Source organism: Peromyscus maniculatus, chromosome 6 (genome assembly GCF_049852395.1).
Source record: "Peromyscus maniculatus bairdii isolate BWxNUB_F1_BW_parent chromosome 6, HU_Pman_BW_mat_3.1, whole genome shotgun sequence".
In the NCBI taxonomy this organism is placed as follows: Eukaryota; Metazoa; Chordata; class Mammalia; order Rodentia; family Cricetidae; genus Peromyscus; species Peromyscus maniculatus.
In genome coordinates, this window is record NC_134857.1 from 50451225 (window position 1) to 50470169 (window position 18945).

General features: G+C 44.6%; 2 long non-coding RNA genes and 1 pseudogene across 2 annotated transcripts; 2 read left to right on the top strand and 1 right to left on the bottom strand.

Annotated features, from left to right (window-relative positions):
* The first annotated feature begins 1313 nt into the window (after positions 1-1313).
* On the top strand, positions 1314-12423 carry LOC143273863 (uncharacterized). The gene is made up of 2 exons (XR_013052097.1): positions 1314-8485; positions 12159-12423. It is a non-coding gene; the product is annotated as an uncharacterized LOC143273863 (long non-coding RNA).
* Positions 12424-13367: 944 nt separating this feature from the next.
* On the bottom strand, positions 13368-16319 carry LOC143273864 (uncharacterized). The gene is made up of 3 exons (XR_013052099.1): positions 15665-16319; positions 14950-15061; positions 13368-13834 (listed from the first exon to the last, which is right to left on the bottom strand). It is a non-coding gene; the product is annotated as an uncharacterized LOC143273864 (long non-coding RNA).
* Positions 16320-16500: 181 nt separating this feature from the next.
* On the top strand, positions 16501-17268 carry LOC102909344 (small ribosomal subunit protein uS19 pseudogene; annotated as a pseudogene).
* Positions 17269-18945: the final 1677 nt, after the last annotated feature.

An 18945-nucleotide genomic window follows, 5' to 3' on the forward strand; every position in this document is an offset into this window, starting at 1 on the left:
AAGAAGGAAATTCTGACATGGCTCTGTCCAGGCAGCTCTGTCCAGCCTGTGGACCCACCATCAGCCCAATCATGCCATCTCAAGCAGCTCTGGACCCATCCAGGAGGCTACCAAGGAGGTTTTCTTAGGAAATCAAGATCAACTGGGCTGGCTTGAAAGTTGTATTTCAGTTTGTCTAGAGGAACAGAGGAAGTATAAGAAGAAAAACAGAATACAAAAAGATAAGGCGGTTAGCCGGAGGGAAGGAGCATGAGTGCTCTGTGGAGAGATCAGATCTCTAGGAAGGTCAGCTGAGCTCTCAGAGGCGAGGACGGAGAAATGCGGAAGGAGGAGCTGGATCCAGGTCTGCTTGCTCGGAAAGGGAGGATGAGATAAGCTGAAGATGTTTTAGCTATCATTGGTTCAGAAGTAGCAACCGGACTAAGAAAAAAAAAACGAAAGAAAGCAACGATGATCTCTGACAGGAATACCTGTCTCATGGCCGCAGGAAGCCTGATTCAGGAAATGACAGGCTCCTGTGAATGACCCAGGTGAAGAAGCCACAGTTCCAGTGCCTGAACAACCTTCTGATGATGGGCAGAGTTCTACCACGTGTTTACAAAGAATCTGGACAGACTCAAGATGGAAAGAGCCGGGAGATGCAGGGAAAACATCCCCAACAGCTACTGAGTGGGTTAGGACCAGAACCTGGTGACACAGCCTGCAATCTAGTTTTGCCTGTGCCTTCAACCCATATGGCAGATATTTAGGGAGTGCTCTTATACTAAATTGATTTGCTAAGGCATGGCAGAGAGGAAAAGTTAAATGGAGAACAGAAGAACAATAATCAGTCACATCTATTGGTTTGATGCGACATCTCTCCTGTGAGTCTATCCAGCCTGGGTACCAGACCCAAAGGTTTATTTAAACCAAATAGCCCTAAACTTGGTTGATTTTTATATTTCTCTTTAAGGTGGTCCACTGTATCAAAGCTACAGAGATACCATAGAAAAAAACATTCTCTGGACCACAAGGCGTAGAGAAAATCAAGGAAGGGAGACTTTAGCTCCAGCCCAGCATGTGTCAGAAAAGGAACAGAACCACTCAACAGTGGGGTAAATTCTGGAACCTCAACCCTGGAAGGAGCAGAGTTCCAGCAGAGGGGTGTTAAAATACAAACTGACAAAGTGATTGAGTAGGTAAAGATGCATGCTGCCAAGCCCGGGAGGCAACCTGAGTTTGCATGTGTTTCTGTCCATTTAGTGGCTGCGCATGACTCTGCTGATACTTTAATTACTGTCTGTGGGCCCATAACCACCCCCCTTCCCCCTACTCCCACCCCACAGTCAGCACCCCGCTGGCCACTCGGGCCTTGACCTTCCGTGACCACGGCTGTGATCTGTAGTTTAAGTCTCTATCATTCTGTTTACCAACAAAGACTTGGTGGTCAGATGTGGGGTGAAAACCTGCTAGAGCAGAGAGGCCAAGAAGCAACCAGATGACCTTCCTTTTCGGAGGACACCCAGCAAGAGGCGTATCTCTCCACTTGTCCCAAACCAAATAAGCGTGAAACTCCCAGAGTCTCCCTACTTCTTCCTATGCGCCTCTCTCTATCCATGTTCCTGGTTCCTCCAGACTCTGATAATTCCAGTCAACTAGTTGCTGGCTCTGCCCCCTGAACCAAGGTTTGATCCCTGAGACTCTCAGGCTGGAAGAGGGAATAATTGCTGCAAGCTGTCTCCTCTTTCCTCCATGGCACTAGTACACACACACACACACACACACACACACACACACACACACACACACTCACACAAATAAATGCAATAAAATTTTGTTAAAGAACATAAAAGTATCAATGAACTATGCTTAAGGCCTGGGCCACATGCCTTTATCATTCCTGAACTGCAAACTTGCCATTTTCAAGGAATTTCACAAATAGCCCCATTTCCTGTAAAGGACAGGTCACAGGTCTCAGCCCTTGTGAAACTCCTGTGAGCCATGGTTCTACCTTATCAGATTGAAATCCTGTCCAAGAAACCTTTGGAACCACACCGTATAATCTCATTTGTCAAAAGAGGGAACAGTAGGGGCTGGACAGTTGTCTCAGTAGTTAAGAGCACTGGCTGCTCTTGCAGAGGACCTGGGTTTAAATCCCAGCACTCACTGGGCAGCTCACAACCATCTGTAACTCCAGGCCCAGGAGATCTCGTGCTCTCTTCTAGCCTCCCTGAGAACCAGGCATGTACAAGCCTTAATGTCTATCACCTGATGAGTGGATAATGAAAATTCGATACAGTTACACAATGGAATATTATTCAGCTGTTAAGAAAAATGAAATTACAAAATTTGCAGGTAAATGGATGACGTTAGAAACCATCAGCCCGAGTGAAACAACCCAGACCCAGAAAGACAAACATGGCATGTTCTGTTTTGATACGTGGGTGTTAGTTTTTAAGCCTCGATTATGTGTACTTCAATCCAAATAACAGCAGAGGTTATATTAGCTAAGAGGCCAGCAGGGCGGAGGGGCTCTTCCAAGGGGGGGGAAATACAGTGTTTTAGAGAGAGAAGGGGAACTAGACTAGGAGGGTTAAAGGGGGAGGGAGATAGGAAGGTGGGGTAAAGAGGGGATGTGGAGAGGGATAATTGATACTGAAGGGCTTTTGAAAAGCTGGGTAGAAGCCTACTGCTGTAAAAGTGTCCTAAAATATATACGGCTATGAAAGCCATCTAAGAGAAGTCACCATACAATAAGGAACACAGTGCCCAAGCAAACATCTTATGTCATCAAGTGGAACCTCCAGTGCCAGGAATGGGTTACATCTTGCTGAGTCATTGGTCCAAAGCTTGACTAGACACCATGCCAAGAACTACAGGTTACTGCCAATGCTGTAAGAATGACGGTTTCACCTGAGTAGAGTTCCCTGAGCAGAAGTGCTCGGGCTGCTGCAGGTGGCTGCAGCAGGAGCTTGTGTTCCTGGCTCCTGCCCCAAGGCTGCTGACAGAAACACCCTTTCTGGCTCAGGCTCCTGAAAAGGTTTGCTCATGGGTTACTGATGAGGCTTGAATCCAGTTCTGCGTCAGGGTGCTGGAAGGATAAAGGGAATCAGAGTTACAGATAAACAGAAAAAGCAAGGAGAAATCAAACAAAAGCCCTGTGGTTTATGCTGCCGACAGTTCAAGCTTCTGACTCTGCAAGGAGATGATGGCATTGACTTCAATTCTATTACCGTAGAAAGAGGGCTACTTATAGAGCTCAGCCCCATTCCCACCAACAGACGTAGACACGTGTCAGGACGTGGGATTCAGATCGTAAAAGCAGAGACTAGACTATGGAGACTATCCCAGACTGGCTGGCGTCACGGAGAGGTTAACTCAAAGCTCTTCTCTGACTCTGACCTCCTCCCATCTAGTCCCATTTAATTATTGCCGGTGGCTTGGGCAACACAAATCCTGGGCGCTGAAAACATTCTGCTTTAGATAATATTAGTTTGTTTTCTAGATGCGCTGGGTTTGACTCAAGGCTGTGATAATCTCTAGTGTACGGAGCAGTACAAACAGAAGAAAGAGTGAAGAGGCATTCATCCCCTAAAATCCTTCAAGACTTCCGTCGTGCCACCGAGGATGAGAAAGGCTGTGTACTGCCCAGCTCTACCTACAGCCAAACCCTCGCAGCCAGACGAGGCAGGGCAAGGACCTGAGGCTAAAGTTTGGATCAACTTCAGTTTCTTTAAATTTTCAAGTCCCAAGCACAGGAGAGTGAGATTTTTGGACTTTGATTCTGTTGACCTCTAGAATGTTTGGATTAATTTGCATGCAGATTTAATTTTTAACTTTAATTTCCTCTCAGGAAAATCCATTTAAGAAGGCAGTTAATATTCAAATCTGGGACTTTGTATGTTGCTGGCGTTTTTTTTAGGATTAGCCTATTTTTATGTTGTTATTTTCATCTCGGTGCCAGTGTTTGATGAGCTACACTGGATAATGTGAGTGCACAGTGGGCCAGGGAAACAGGACATCGAGGGGATTTCCAGCTTGGGATACAGCTTTTCAAATCATTTATGTATTATTCTGACCCATTTTAGTGTCTTCTCGCTACCAAATGTCAGCCAGCAGGATCCCAGAAGAGCCAGGCCCGGCTTTGGGGGTGTAGTTGTTTGAAGGCGGGACTAGGATTGTCTGAGTAGATCTTCAATCATGTCCCTCAAAGGGGGCAGCCAGTTAATGGTTAAACCAATGGAGTGAAAGGACAGATCTTCCCTGTGACCTGCTGGGAACCAGGTCGCCTTTTTACTCATCTTCTCCCTTTCTCAGAATGTGGCAGTCTGACACAGAGCAGGCAGTACCGGGGAATGCCGTCTGTCATGCTGTTCCTGCTCCCCCTGCTCCGGATCTACCCACCCCACTGCATGCTGGGAATGCATGTTTGGCCCTATTCCAATGTTGTGAAGTCTCAAAGGAGCAGCTCTTTGTTGTCTAGCTCTGCCTATACAGGGATGCCCACTCCACCATGGCCCATGCGGCCTGGGTCTGAATGGAAGCCTGAAACAGCCGTGGGTTCACTAATACGCTGCCTTCTTACCCGCAGGTAGAAGAATGAGGAATGGATGCCAGCTCCATTTTCAGGTAACATTTGGTAAAGGTAATGTTTTATTTCCATTGATCTTTTGGGTTGTTTTCGATTGCTTCCTGACTTGAAGTGGGGACATAAGCATCCATGACTGGACTTTCTAACTCTACTGTCATCATCATCATCGTCATCATCATCATCATCATCATCATCATCATCAGACAGGATCTCCTGTAGGTCAGGCTAGCCTGGAACTGCCTATTTAGACAGGGCTAGCCTTGAAGACTTGACCCTCCTGCATGTACTTAGGAGTAAGTGCTGAGATCACAGGCGTGTGCCACGGCACCAGGCTCCTCTTTTAGTTGTTGTAAGTGGAGCTGACAGGGCTTGCTGATTAAATAGAGTGTGTGATATGAAGGAAAAAAAATGGCAAAGTAAAAGGGGATTCCAAGGCTTTAGTTTGAGTGAGCAGGAAAATGGTGCTGCTATTATTCAGTGATCCAAAAGCGCTGATTCTGAGGGTAGAGATGTACCCTAGTTGAGAACAACTCTTCCTTGGAGGAGGCCATGCCTATGGTGAATGGTTTATAGGGAGTAGGAAGGCCAGGCCAGGTCCACTGATAGGAGAATGGATATAAGTAGAATGCTGTGAATAGTGAAGGAGGATTAATGTTGGCCATCAGGAGGGAGATTATTAGAGTCAGTGACCAGATGGATATGCTTAAGAGAGTGTGGATAGAGTCAAGAGGCACCAGGTTTCAAGTGTATGAACTTGCCCATATAAAGCAAAGATCAGTTCTACAAAAATGTTAATTTTTATAGATACTGCCATCTTCAATATGACAGCTCCATCCTCAATAAAGGGTTCAGGAAAGAGAAATGAAAAGATGAATTTATCTCGAGCCCAAGTCTATGAGAAGTTTATGAGAAGTCAGAACAGAGAGCAACAGCTATGATCGATCCTTTGGGTTGGGGTAGTCTTGCTTTTTTTTTTTTCTTAGTTTTTCAAGATAGCGTTTCTCTGTGTACCCCTGGCTGTCCTGAAACTCTCTCTGTAGATCAGGATGGCCTCTAACTCACAGAGATCTATCTGCCTCTCCCTCCTGAGGGCTGGGACTAAAGGTATTCACCTCGCTGAGGTGGCCTTGCTTTTAGGCAGGAGAAGCTGTGTTAGGGGTTGGCAAACTCTCCCCCTGAGCAACCAGACGAACAGCATTCTCGGTTTTACAGTGCACTCGGTCACTCTTGCAACAGTTCAGCTTTGCTCTGGACAAAGGCTGATGTAGTCAGTAGAGGAGTGGTCATAGTCGTGTTCCAGGAACATGAACATCTCAGGCAATCACTGTGTACGTACAAAAGCATAATCATTAGATTCCACTCACAAACTTAACTGTGGTTTCAAACCGTGACATGAAACAGAAAGTAGTATCTAATTTTGTCAAATAATACCAAAAAAGAAAGAAAAGGGAGAAAAATATTGAGAAAAATTCATTCATTGGAAATGTCTGTTTTGAGCATCCCCCTTCATCAAAGAACTCTACTAGGTCCTCTGTGAATACAAAGATGTATAGCATGATTCCACAAGGAAAATGCTCAAAATCTCATCAGGATTTTTTTCTTAAAGTAGTAGTATATTGGACTTAAGTTTTATTCAAAGGCATTAGAAGAACACCATATTAAGGGTCTGTGGAGGGTGTTTAGAGAGATTTATTTATTATTTATTTATTACTTTGCTTATAGACAAAGAAACTGAAACTCAAGGGTTAAATAATTGGCTGAAGTCACAGAGTCTGCAAGGAGAAGGCCCAGTTTCCCAAGCAGGGTCTATCTGACTCCAGAGTCCAGTTCTGTCCACCACAACCTGTCTTGTAGAGTTCTCTGTGATTCTAATACTGATTTTCCTCTTACCATGACAATTGTGTCTTATCTGAGATAATTCAGCAAGTCCTGTTATTATTACATTTGGGTGTAGCTAAATAGTAAAATTATGTAGGGAATTGAGTTGGTTTTTCAAATAATTAAAGCATTTTAATTAAATTATTTGGATTTTTATTCAGAGCTTTCTTTTCAGGGCCCAGGCTGTTAGTTGAAAGCATCTTATGAAAATATATACTAGTGTGACCAGCACAAGGAGAGATTATCGTTATTTAGGGCACAACTACTTTCCATTTATTTTGCTCTTTCTCATGCTCTGTAGATCAGTGGTTCTCAACCTGTGGGTCATGACCCCTTTTGTTGTGTATTCAATATTTACATTATGGTTCATAACAGTAGCAAAATCACAGATACAAAGTAACAATAAAAATAATTTTATGGTAGGTGCTCACCACAACGTGAGGAACTGTATTGAAGGTTGGCAGCATCAGGAAGGTTGGGACACTGGTCTAGACTGACATGCACAGGGCTTTCCTCTCTGAATGCTTCACTGTTCCACTGAATGGAAACTTTCTTCTGAGTCCCATCTTTAGATGGACCCTGTGGTGCTTTGAAAGAATATGGCCCCCAAAGGGAGTGGCACTATTGGGAGGTGTGGCTTTAGTGGAGTAGGTGTGGCCTTGTTGGAGGAAGTGTGTCACTGTGGGGGCGGGCTTTGAGATCTCATACATGCTCAAGCCACGCCCAGTGTCTCAGACCACTTCCTGTTGCCTGCGTCTTCAACACCATGTTTGCCTTTATGCCGCCATGTTCCACTATGATGCTAATGGACAGAACCTCTGAACTGTAAATGAGCCCCCTCCCCCCAATTACATGCTTTTCCTTATAAGAGTTGCTGTGGTCATGGCGTCTCTTCACAGCAATAGAAACCCTAACTAAAACAGATCCCAAAATAGTTTCTCTTTCTTTGAATAATATCCCACAACTAATAAGTACATTAAGGCTTCTGATTATACAAGTCTTTCATCATTATTATCCAGCAACTTCTTCTAATGGCTAGCAGATGGGGAGACCAGCATTTACAGAGGAGCAGAACAGGGTAGATATATATTAGTTTAGTGGGCTGCTGTGACTTTGTACAGACACAGTTGAGGGAGACTTGAAACAATCTTGGGCTATTAGACTGGAAACCCTGCTCTATGGTTGATATAATGTTTAACAAGTGCACTGATTCCATATTTTTCATAAGTGAACTAATGGCAGGATACCTAAAGAATAATCTAGAATGCCAATTTGCTACCCAGAATAGATTCATCTGATTTTCTAGTTGCCTTTCAAGAATCTCCCCTTAAGTTAATTGGCAGAAGGCTGCCTTAGCTCTTCTGTACCATCCCCATCCCCCGACTTCTTTAACCATGAGATATGTAGGGCTGGGGCTAGAGAGACGATACGGCAGTTAGGAGCTCTTGTGGCTCTTGCAGAGGACCTAGGTTCAGTTCCCAGCATCCACATGGAGGCTGACAACCATCTGTAACTCCAGTTCCAGGGGATCTGGCTTCTTCTTCTGGTCTCCATGGGCACCAATTGTATATGTGGTGTGCATACATACATGAGGGCAAAATGCCCCTACACATAAAATAAAAATAAATAAAATACTTTTAAAAAGTAAAGGAAGAGATATGCCATGGGTAGATGGCTCAGAGAGTAAAGGCACTTACCACCAAGCTGAATAGTTGGCCTGAATTGCAATCCCTGGGCCCCAGTGCTGGAACCTGAAAGTTGTCCTCTGACCTGCACACATGCACCACGGTTTATGCACACCTATACTTACAGACACACATCACATCACACCAATAGTAAATCGAATATTTTCAAAATGAGACACATAGTGTTATTGTACGTTCAATAGGCTGCCTGGCTCCCACTTCGACTTGATCTTTTTAATGCACTTGACTCCAGGTAGGAATCATGGGAGAGTGGTTGCTTCTCTCCCCATAAACTGATGCTCTGTGCCTTGCTCCAAGGCAGACCCTCCTGAACACAGTTTCCTGGTGCCAGGTTAGTATTTTCTGATTTATTTTACTGTTCACTCCTGGCAAAAGAAACTTCTGTCCTTTAACCTTTCAGATGACTAAGCCAAATTTGCCTCTGGTTTGGATGAATGACTATGCAGCTAAGAGGAGGCAGTAAATCTTTGCTATGTGGCTAATAAATAAGGCTTTATAATTCTGCATTTGATTGCTTAATGCTCTGAATCTGGAGTTGAAAAACAGACACCCAGCATCATATAAATGAAATGCCAACTTTATTTAGAATTTTCTGCCAGGTCATATGGTAATTTGACAAGCATGTTGAATAGCTATGAAGGAAACCAAACACTAGCAAGATCTATTCAAGAAGCTGTGCCATGCCATTCACCACAATCATTATAAATCAGAAAGTAAAACTCCAGTCACAGAAGCATGAGCGTGTTTTATTAGGTAAAATTTGAATAAGCATCTTGATGAATTTATGGTAATTTCACAGATGGGACATTTATAAATTTCTCTGACATATAATTTGGAAACTTCAAAGAATGGCAGCCACCCCTGAGGCAGGTTTGTTCTGAACTGTCCTTTAAGTTTGTTTGTTTGTTTGTTTATTCATTCATTTATTCATTCATTGCTATGTAGCTCTGGCTGGCCTAGAACTCAGAGCAGTCCTCCTGTATCAGCCTCCTGTTTACTGAGATTGCTGTTGAGAGTCAATACAACCAATGGAGTTTTAAAATTTTATTTTATTATGGCTGGAGAGATTAAGAGTATGTGCTGCTCTTGCAGAGAACCTGTTGTGGAATATTAGTTGAAGATGTGTTACATTCATTTATGCTGTGGAATAGTTGTTTAATGATGAAAAGGTGTGTTACATTCTTTTATGTTGCATTTGTTTAACTCTGTGAAGCTGTGCTACTTTGCCTGCCTAAAACACCTGATTGTCTGATAAAGAGCTGAATGGTCAATAGCAAGGCAGGAGAAGGAATAGGCAGGGCTGGCAGGCAGAGAGAATAAACAGAAGGAGAAATCTGGGAAGAAAGATTAGGGATCGAGAAAAGGAGATGGAGAGAATACTGGGGGCCAGCTACCCAGCCACACAGCCAGACACGGAATAAGAAGGAAAGAAAAGATATACAGAAATAGAGAAAAGTAAAAGCCCAGAGGTAAAAGGTAGATGGGGTAATATAAGTTAAGAAAAGCTGGCTAGAAATAAGCCAAGCTAAGGCCAGGCATTCATATGAAAGAGTAAGTCTCTGTGATTATTTGGGAGCTGGGTGGTGGGTCCCCTAAAAGAGCAAAGAGTAAAAAAGATACAACCAACTACAAGAACCCAAGTTGGATTCTCAGCACCCATGCCAAGTGGTTCACAGTCACCTGTAACTCTAGCTCCAGGGAGAGCTGGCACCCTGCGCTTGTGCGTTCGTGCTCACACATGCACGCACACACGCACGCACGCGCGCGCGCACACACACACATACACACACACATAATTAAAAATAAAATGAAATCTTGAAAATATTTTATCTAATTAGCTTTTTGTTTTTTGTTTATTTGTTTGTTTGTTTTGTGTTTTTCCAGACAGGGTTTCTCTGTGCAACAGCCCTGGCTGTCCTGGATCTCTCTCTGTAGAACAGACTGGCCTCAAACTCACAGAAATTCACCTGCTTCTGCCTCCTGAGTGCTGGGATTAAAGGTGTGTGCCATCACCACCTGGCTAGCTTAAATTTTTGAATTAAACTATTCTTTAAAAAATATTTTTGGGCTGGGCGGTTGTGGCGCATGCCTTTAATTCCAGTACTCAGGAAGCAGAGCCAGGTGGATCTCTGTGAGTTCGAGGCCAGCCTGGTCTACAAAGCGAGATCCAGGACAAGCACCAAAACACCACAGAGAAACCCTGTCTCGAAAAAATGGAAAAAAAAAATTTTTTTTTGATAACCAGGTGTAAGGGCCTTTAATCCTAGCACTCAGGAGGCAGAGGCAAGTGGATCTCTGTGAGTTCAAGGCCAGCCCAGACTACAAAATGAGTTCTAGGACAGCTAGGGTGGCTACACAGACAAACTCTGTCTTGAAAAACCAAGACCAAAACCAAAGCGAACCAGACCCGAAACTCCCAAACCCAAAAAACAAAATGAACAAACAAGCAAAAACTAAAACAACAGCGTGTGTGTGTGTGTGTGTGTGTGTGTGTGTATGTGTGTGTGTTAGGCAAGCATGGTGACTCACACCTGACAATCTGCACACGAGAAACTGAAACAAGAGGACCGAGTGAGCTCAAGGCCAGACCCGGCTCTATAGCAAGTCCCAGGCCAACCTGGGCTGGAAAACCAAAGAAAAATGAATTAAACATTTTTATTGCCTTTTGATTTATTTATTCATGTGTGTGCACACAAGTATGTGTGCATGTGTGTGGAGGTCAGAGGACAACCTGCAGAAGTCCCTTCTCTCCCTTTACCACATGGGTCCTTGGGTTCCAACTCTGCTTCTTGGACTTATTAGCATCATGTGTTCCGAGCCTCTCATCCATCTCACTGGTTCCCTAAATTACTGTTTTAAAAAGAAGGCGAAATTTCTTGAGAAATGGAGATTGAGTGGGAGTAAATTTAAGCAGCTTAGGAATTTAACATGTATGTGCATACACATGTATAACCTGTACAAACGTAAACACCATTTCTGTTTGGTAGGCTGAGTGTGGTCTACCTCGGTCTCTGTAGAGAAAAGCAAGGGAAAAGAAAAGCAAATTAGTAAAACGATGTTCCTGCCCTTGGACTGCTGATGGACTCATTTCTTGGCAGAGGCTGTCCACAGGAAGGAGTCACTGGACTGGAGAACGCAGAATGGGCTGAGTCCCAACTCTGACTCTTGTGATGATGAGTCACCTGATGTCTGTGTATCAGGTCCACACCCATAAAATGTTACTGTGGTATTTTTAAGTTTAGAGGTCTGGGAAGGGCATTTTCTCAAGAGTTCATAGAATGTGTTCTAAGTCCCAAAATGTTATGAGGTTCAACATCTGAGGCAGATGGAGTGATAAAAAGCTGCCTCCCATTAATATCTTTGAATGGATTTCTTAGGACAGAGAGTTTTCTATACACAGAGCCCATGTGCTGGCACTCAGGAGAAAAGCTATTGCTGTACCTCAGAGTTAAATAGCATGCTAAGCTCTGTTTCCCTTGCATACAGCCTTACCTAGTCTATGTGACTACTTATTTCAACCCTTTGGACATTTTACAGTTTTATTCACTTGGCTACTTCTGCAGATTTCATAATTTCATGTTGTTTATCTTAACATTGCTTTGGATCCCATCAAGTCCTTAAGAGCAGGCAGAAGCACACAGGATTCCATTACACTCAACTCCAGGTTTTTAGCTGATATGACTACAGTTTTCCCAAAACATGTGACCGTCCTGGGGATAGCTTTTCTTTTCTCAGCTATCATTACGGAGATGTCATCATTAATGTCCTGAGAATCTCCAAAGTAAGACAAACACAGTAAAGAATCAATGCAAAGCCTCAAAATGTTGAAAATGAGCAGCATATAACACTATATAATCACTGGAGCTGGGGAGATGACTCAGTGGTTAGAGCACTGGCTGCTCTTCCAGAGGACCCAGGTTCAATTCCCAGAAGCCACATGGCAGCTCATAGCCATATGTAACTCTAGTTCCAGAGGATTCAACACCCTCTTCTATCCTCCTCAGGTACAAGGCTCACAAGTGTGACTGTGATTGTGAAGGAATGTCTTGATTGATGATTGATGTGCGAGCGCACAGTCCACTGTGGAAGGCACTATTTCCTAGGCAGGGGCTTCTGGGATGTCTAAGAAAGCCAGCTAAGCATAAGCCAGAGGACAAGCCACAGAGGGAGCCAGGAAGCAGCGTTCCTTCACAGTCCCTACCCTGGCTTACCGCAGTGGTCGACTATGACATGAATATGTGAGCCAAATAAATCCTTTTCTTCCCTGTATTGTTTTGATCAGACTGTTTGTGTCACAACAACAGAATGAAACTAAAATAATCCAAAATGCTACATAGTTCAACAACAACACCAAAAACAAAAAGAACAACAAAACAAAACAAAACAAAACAAAAAACATCAAAAAAAATCCCAAAAAACAAAAGCCCTTCCTGGAAGTTTCCCTGTCTCCTTGCCTGTGGGTGTGGTGATGGTAACCAGGGTTGTTAAGTTCCCTGGTGATGTCTGCAATGTTCTGTGAGCATGTTACACTGAAGACACTGTTATACTGTGAGGGACAACAAGGCCACTTCAGTGACAGGCCAGAGGAGGGTCCCTGAGAGGGACAAAGTTTACTTCCAGGTGACAGAAAGCCTCCATGCCTCCGCTAGGGTGAGCACACCAAGGTCCCTGGCCCCATACTTTAAAGAGGCTTACACACACACACACACACACACACACACACACACACACGGGGGTGGGGGGGGTAGGGGGCGGGGAGCGCTGTTTAAATTTTGTTTCCCAGGAGTGAGTGCCAGCTTAGAAAAAAGTCACAGCAAGGTCCGTGCCAAAAAGCAGGCAACCAGCCACAAAACCAGGAGTTTTGAAAGGGTGAGTGTTTGAGCAGGAACGAACCACATCACACGAAGAAGCTCAGAAGTTGGTCTTTGTTGTGTGGACTGTTTCTGACTTTAGGACACTCAATCCCAGCATGGGATGGGCTCCCTACCATTTCTCAATCACAGAGTGCTCAAAGAGGAACAGGTCTAGGGTGTCAAGACGGAAACAGCAGAGGAGAAACTAGGCACTTAGAGTGGTATACACAGAGTCGGGGGGTGGGGGGTGAGGGGTGGGGGGTGGGGGGTGAGGGGTGGGGGGTGGGGGTGGGGGTGGGTGTTGGGTGGGTGGGGGCGCACGCCTTTAATCCCAGCACTTGGGAGGCAGAGGCAGGCGGATCTCTGTGAGTTCTAGGCCAGCCTGGTTTACACAGTGAGTTCCAGGAAAGGCGCAAAGCTACACAGAGAAACCTTTTCTTGAAACAAACAAACAAACAAACAATGGTACACAGATCTGAATGACTCGCCCCCTTTTCCTTCTTATTCAGACTGTGGCCTCAGGCCGCAGTATAGAGCCGCTCCGATTCATGGTGGACCTCCTCTCCTCAGCTAAACATGGCTGGAAACATCCCCCAGAGAAACACCCAGAGGTGTACGTTTCCATGGTGATTCTAAAGCACATCAGGTTGACAAGCAAGATTCATCATCACACAGTTCACAGCCCCAAACAGTAGCCCCTCCTTGACACACCAGAGAGCAAAACCTGGCCAGAAACCATCTCTGTAGATGCCTTGATCTTCGATTCTCAGTCTTCAGAGCATGAGAAGATTCTTTTCGGTCGTTTATGCCACCCAATCTGTGGTGTTCTGTTGAGGTAAACCCAGTAGACTTTACCAGAGGGAAATCAATATATTCTTCCGAAATAAAGATGTTTATGGCATTAATTTTTGCTCTTTAAAATGTATCTTATTAAATTCAGTGTGTGTGTGTGTATACATGTGCTACAGCACGTGTGAAAAATCAGAGGAACACTCATAAGCGTCAGTTTTCTCTTTCTAGCTCTCTATGGGTTCTGAGGACCAGACTCTGGGGACCCAGTCAGGCTTGGCCGTGCTTCTGTCCCCTGAGCCATCTTGCTGGCCCCTCGTTTTAGCTCTTGGTCCTCAGTAACCTAATCTCTGAGTCTATTATTTTATCAGGAATTACACAAAGCTATTTTGAGACTTGCAAGAGTTGATTTGGTTGCTTGTTCTGCCAAGCTGCGGAGACGGCTGCCCTCCGAGGCCTGGAATCGAGGGGGTCACGGCACAAGAGGACCACGCGGAAGAGGGAAACATGCCGCTGTCCTCAGCTGAGAACACAGGCTGAGTCCGACAGCATCGCCTTCCTCGGCTCCTCCCTTCCTCTCTCCTACGCTGACCACTCAAGTAAAGAAGGACAGTCTCCGGATCCCGTTCCCTGTTTCTGCTACAAATAATCCGGAAGAGTTCAGGAGCAGAGAGTCTAGGGCTCCCTCCAGTGCCATCTGTCTCCGCCTGGCCTCCGCCTGGCCGGGGCCTGAAGATGGACACCGTGGTTCTGCCTCCTAGGGGCTCAGGGCAATGATGTTGGGGAGCCAGCTTGCTTCTGTTCAAAGAGCCCATTAGTCAACTTTCAGGAAACTTAATTCACGTCACTTAAACAATGCCATTATTAAAAATGAGATGATAGGGGAGTGGGAAAGACCAGCAGGCAAATTGCTGGCCACCCCAGCCGGATGACCTGAATTTGATCCCCAGACCTGGATGAAGGAAGCAGGAGAGAACCAACTGCACAAGTTATCCCGTGAGCCCACAGTACCCTGCGACACAGGCACCCACACCCATCTTACACAAACATGATGCTGGCAATAAATATCTAAATAGAGGGTGGAGAGATGGCTCAGTGGTTAAGAGAGCTTGTTGCTCTTCCAGAGAACCTGGGTTCAATTCCTAGCACTCACCTGGTGGCTCACATCCCTTTGCAACTACAATCCCAGGGGATCTGACACCTTCTCTGGCTTCTCTGGACACCAGGTATGTAAATGGTACACAGCATGCCTATAGGCAAGACACCTATACACATAAAATAATAAAAAATTGAATAAAATTAAAAATAGAATCAAAATGGTGGGAACAAGAATAATAAATATCTAGAACTTAGGGAGGGAGGGGGTGGGAGAGGAAGGAGGGATAAGCAATATGGTAAATGTGGCTAAATCTTGGTGAATTTACTGAGTAAAATCATGGCAGTAACGTTTGTTTTGTGGGTTAAAACACCAAACTAGCTATGACTAGTTAGTAAGGCATTGGTAAAATGCTAACCTGTCCTAGCATCCTTGAAATTTCCTACAAGGGAAGATCATGATTTTCAAACATCAAAGATATTAAATGCTGAAATTTCTAAGGTGAATGCTGACTACTATAGCTGCAAAGCAAGGTGCAACAAATACAGCAGAACATTGTGTGCCTCAGTTTCCCCGAATTGGCCAGAAGTCCACAAGGAGCTCAGCTGAATCCTCTGCCCAGAGTCTCGAGGACAGCAGTTGGGGTTTTGACCAGGGTGTGGATCTCTCCGATTTGTGTTATTGGCAGGATTGTTTCTTGTGGTCCCAAGCAGGAGGCTTCAGCCCAGGCTGAAGGGGCTGGCCAGGCTGCCCCTCCTCATAGACAACTTACCTTTTCTCAGGCCCACAGGAAAATCTCTGAATCTTCCTCTAGGGTGTCCCCGTCCTTCGTGGAAGTCACCTGATTAAAACAGGTCCATCGAGAGAATTCCCTTTTTGATTAGCTCAAAACCACCCCACCCTTCTCTTATAATTTAATCTCAAATATGGCATCTATCACATTCACTGTCCTATCCACACCCATGAGGGGTAGGAAGAAAATTATAATAAAGGGGGAAATAATTACATTAAAAATTGTGTGTGTGTGTGTGTGTGTGTGTGTGTGTGTGTGTGCATATCAGAGACATTATGACATGTATGTAAGAGGTCAGAGACAACTTACTGGAATAAGTACTCTCCCTCCACTGTGTAGATCCCCAGGGATCATGCTAAAGGCAGCAAGAGCCTTTACCCAATGAGCTTTCTTGTCGTCCCAGAAGATAATTTCAGGGCTACTTGGAGTTCTGTTTACTACAGTTAAAACAAAACCAAAACGTTTTTTTGAGACAGGGTTTCTCTGTGTATCCCTGACTGTCCTGGGACTTGCTCTGTCCACCAGGCTGGCCTCGAACTCAAAGATCCATCTACCTCTGCCTCTAGAGTTCTGGGATTAAAGGATGGTGTGCACCACCATCATCCAATAGCTACAGTAAATATTTAAAAACTAGAATTAGCCGGGCGGTGGTGGCGCACGCCTTTAATCCCAGCACTCGGGAGGCAGAGCCAGGCGGATCTTTGTGAGTTCAAGGCCAGCCTGGGCTACCAAGTGAGTTCCAGGAAAGGCACAAAGCTACACAAGAGAAACCCTGTCTCAAAAAACCAAAAAAAAAAAAAACAAAAACAAAAAACTAGAATTAGATTATTCGATTTCCAAACCAGCTGAAGTTTTAAAAAAGGAATAAGAAAAAGAAGAAAATTGTAATACTTAGGGGGAAAAAATGTAAGTAGGTAAGGAAGTCAAACAAAAAATATAAAATGATAGACATATGTCATAAATCACAGTTGATGCTAAAACCAATTTTCTCCAGATGTACCCCAAGACTATCCAAGTACATTTAAGAAATGGTCCGACTCTACACTTTTACCTCAAGACACACCTAAAGAAAAAGACTTTGAAAGTTGAAAGTAAATCAAGCGCATCCTTTTCCCAGCCGCCGCCAAGATGGCTGAAGCGGAGCAGAAGAAGCAGCGGACCTTCCGCAAGTTCACCTACCGCGCGGTGGACATGTCCTAGGAGCCGCTGATGCAGTAGTACAGTTGGGGCGAAGCCTGAACCGTGGCCTGCGGCGGAAGCCACACTCCCTACTCAAGCGACTGAGAAAGGCCAAGAAGGAGGCGCCACCCATGGAGGAGCCTGAGGTGGTGAAGACCCAGCTAAGGGACATGATCATCCTGCCCGAGATGGTAGGCAGCGTGGAGGGCGTGTACAACGGTAAGACCTTCAGCTAGGTGGAGATCAAACCAGAGATGATCGGCCACTACCTGGGCGAGTTCTCCACCACCTACAAGCTGGTGAAGCGCGGTCAGCCTGGCATTGGTACCACCCACTCCTCCCCCCCCCCCCCCCCCCCCCCGCTTCATCCCGTGAGGGGGACCTCAAGTAGCTGTGGCCAATAAAGATTCATGTTTATAAAAAAGAAAGTAAGCAAGCAAACACTAACCAAATAGCTAAGAAAATTGAATACAGGGCTGGAGAGACGGCTCAGAGGTTAAGAGCACTGGATGCTCTTCCAGAGGTCCTGAGTTCAATTCCCAGCACCCACATGGTGGCTCACAACCATCTATAATAAGATCTGGTGCCCTCTTCTGGTGTCCAGATATACATGCAGACAGAACACTGTACATAATAAATAAATAAATCTTAAAAAAAAAAAAAAGAAAGAAAATTGAATACCTTTAAACCTGTCTCCCAGCACACACTCTTGGGTATGCTTACACAGCAGAGAAACTTGACAGTGTTTAGTAAGGTATATAAACAAGAGTATTAACAACATCATTATTCATAATAGAAAAAAATCTGAAAAGGTTCTTGAATATTCATTCACATGATGAGTCTAATGTAAAGAAACAAAGTCCGTGTGCAGTATTAAGGATTATTAGAAGGACAATCCTGTTTTGTTTTGAGACAAGGTGTTTGTTGCTATGTAGCCAGGCTGGCCTTAAATTCTCCAGGACTCTTACCTCAACCTCCCAAGGGCTCAGATTGCAGGTACATCTGGCTTGCAGTTTTGAATCAAAAGAGGAATTGCAGGTGTGTATATTTGTCCTACTTTGCTTTTCTGCTGCTGTGGTAAAACCAAAAGCAAATTGGGGAGGAAAGGGTTTATTTCATCTTATACTACATAGCCCATCATTAAGGGAATTCAGGGAAGGAGTTCGAGGCAGGATCCCGGAGGCAGGAACTGAAGCAGAGACCATGGAGGAGTACTGCTTACTGGCTTGCTTGTTCCCTTACTTTCTTATACAGCCTTGGAATACTTGCCCAACTACCTACAGTGTGCTGGGCCCTCCTACATCAATTAGCCATGACCAAAATAGTCCACGGACATATCCATAGGCCAATGAAAGAGGTAATTCCTCAGCTGAAGTTCCCTCTTCCCAGGTGACTCAAATTTGTGTGAAGCTGAGAAAACTAACCAGCATATATTCATGTAAATTGAAAAACAATGAAAATGAGTAATATGTTAGTTAAGGACTTATTTTCTGTAGAAAAACTAGCTGGGCATGTTCAGTTCTAGCACTTGGGAGGCGGAGGCAGGTGGACCTCTGTGAGTTCGAAGTCAGCTAGGACTTACATAGTATATTTCTTGACAGCCATAGCTAGGCAATAGAGAGATTCTGTCTCAAAAACGAAACAAGGTTGGGGCAGGCTACAACCGTGAGGAGGGAATGGTTAACCCTGGCTTCAGGTTCGTTGTGAGGCAACTGAGAGAACCGAGGGATGCTGGCATGCAGGGCCATAGAGAGGTTGTTGGTGGTGTTGATGGTCTAATTCTTTTTCTGACTGACATGCGATACATATGTACACACACACTGTAGTTTAGATAAGAAATGCCCCCCAGAGGCTCATGTGGAGACATGAATAGATAGAACAGATAGAATAGATAGAATCATGTTGAGACAGGATTCTCTAAATAGCCCTGGCTGTCCTAGAACTCACTATGCAGATCACGTTAACTTCGAACCCACAGAGATCTGCCCATCTCTGCCTCCGCCAACTTTTTTGTTGTTGTTACAAAATCCCCAAACACAGACAAAGCAAAGGGAAAAAAAAAGTCTTGTAAAGAAACCTCT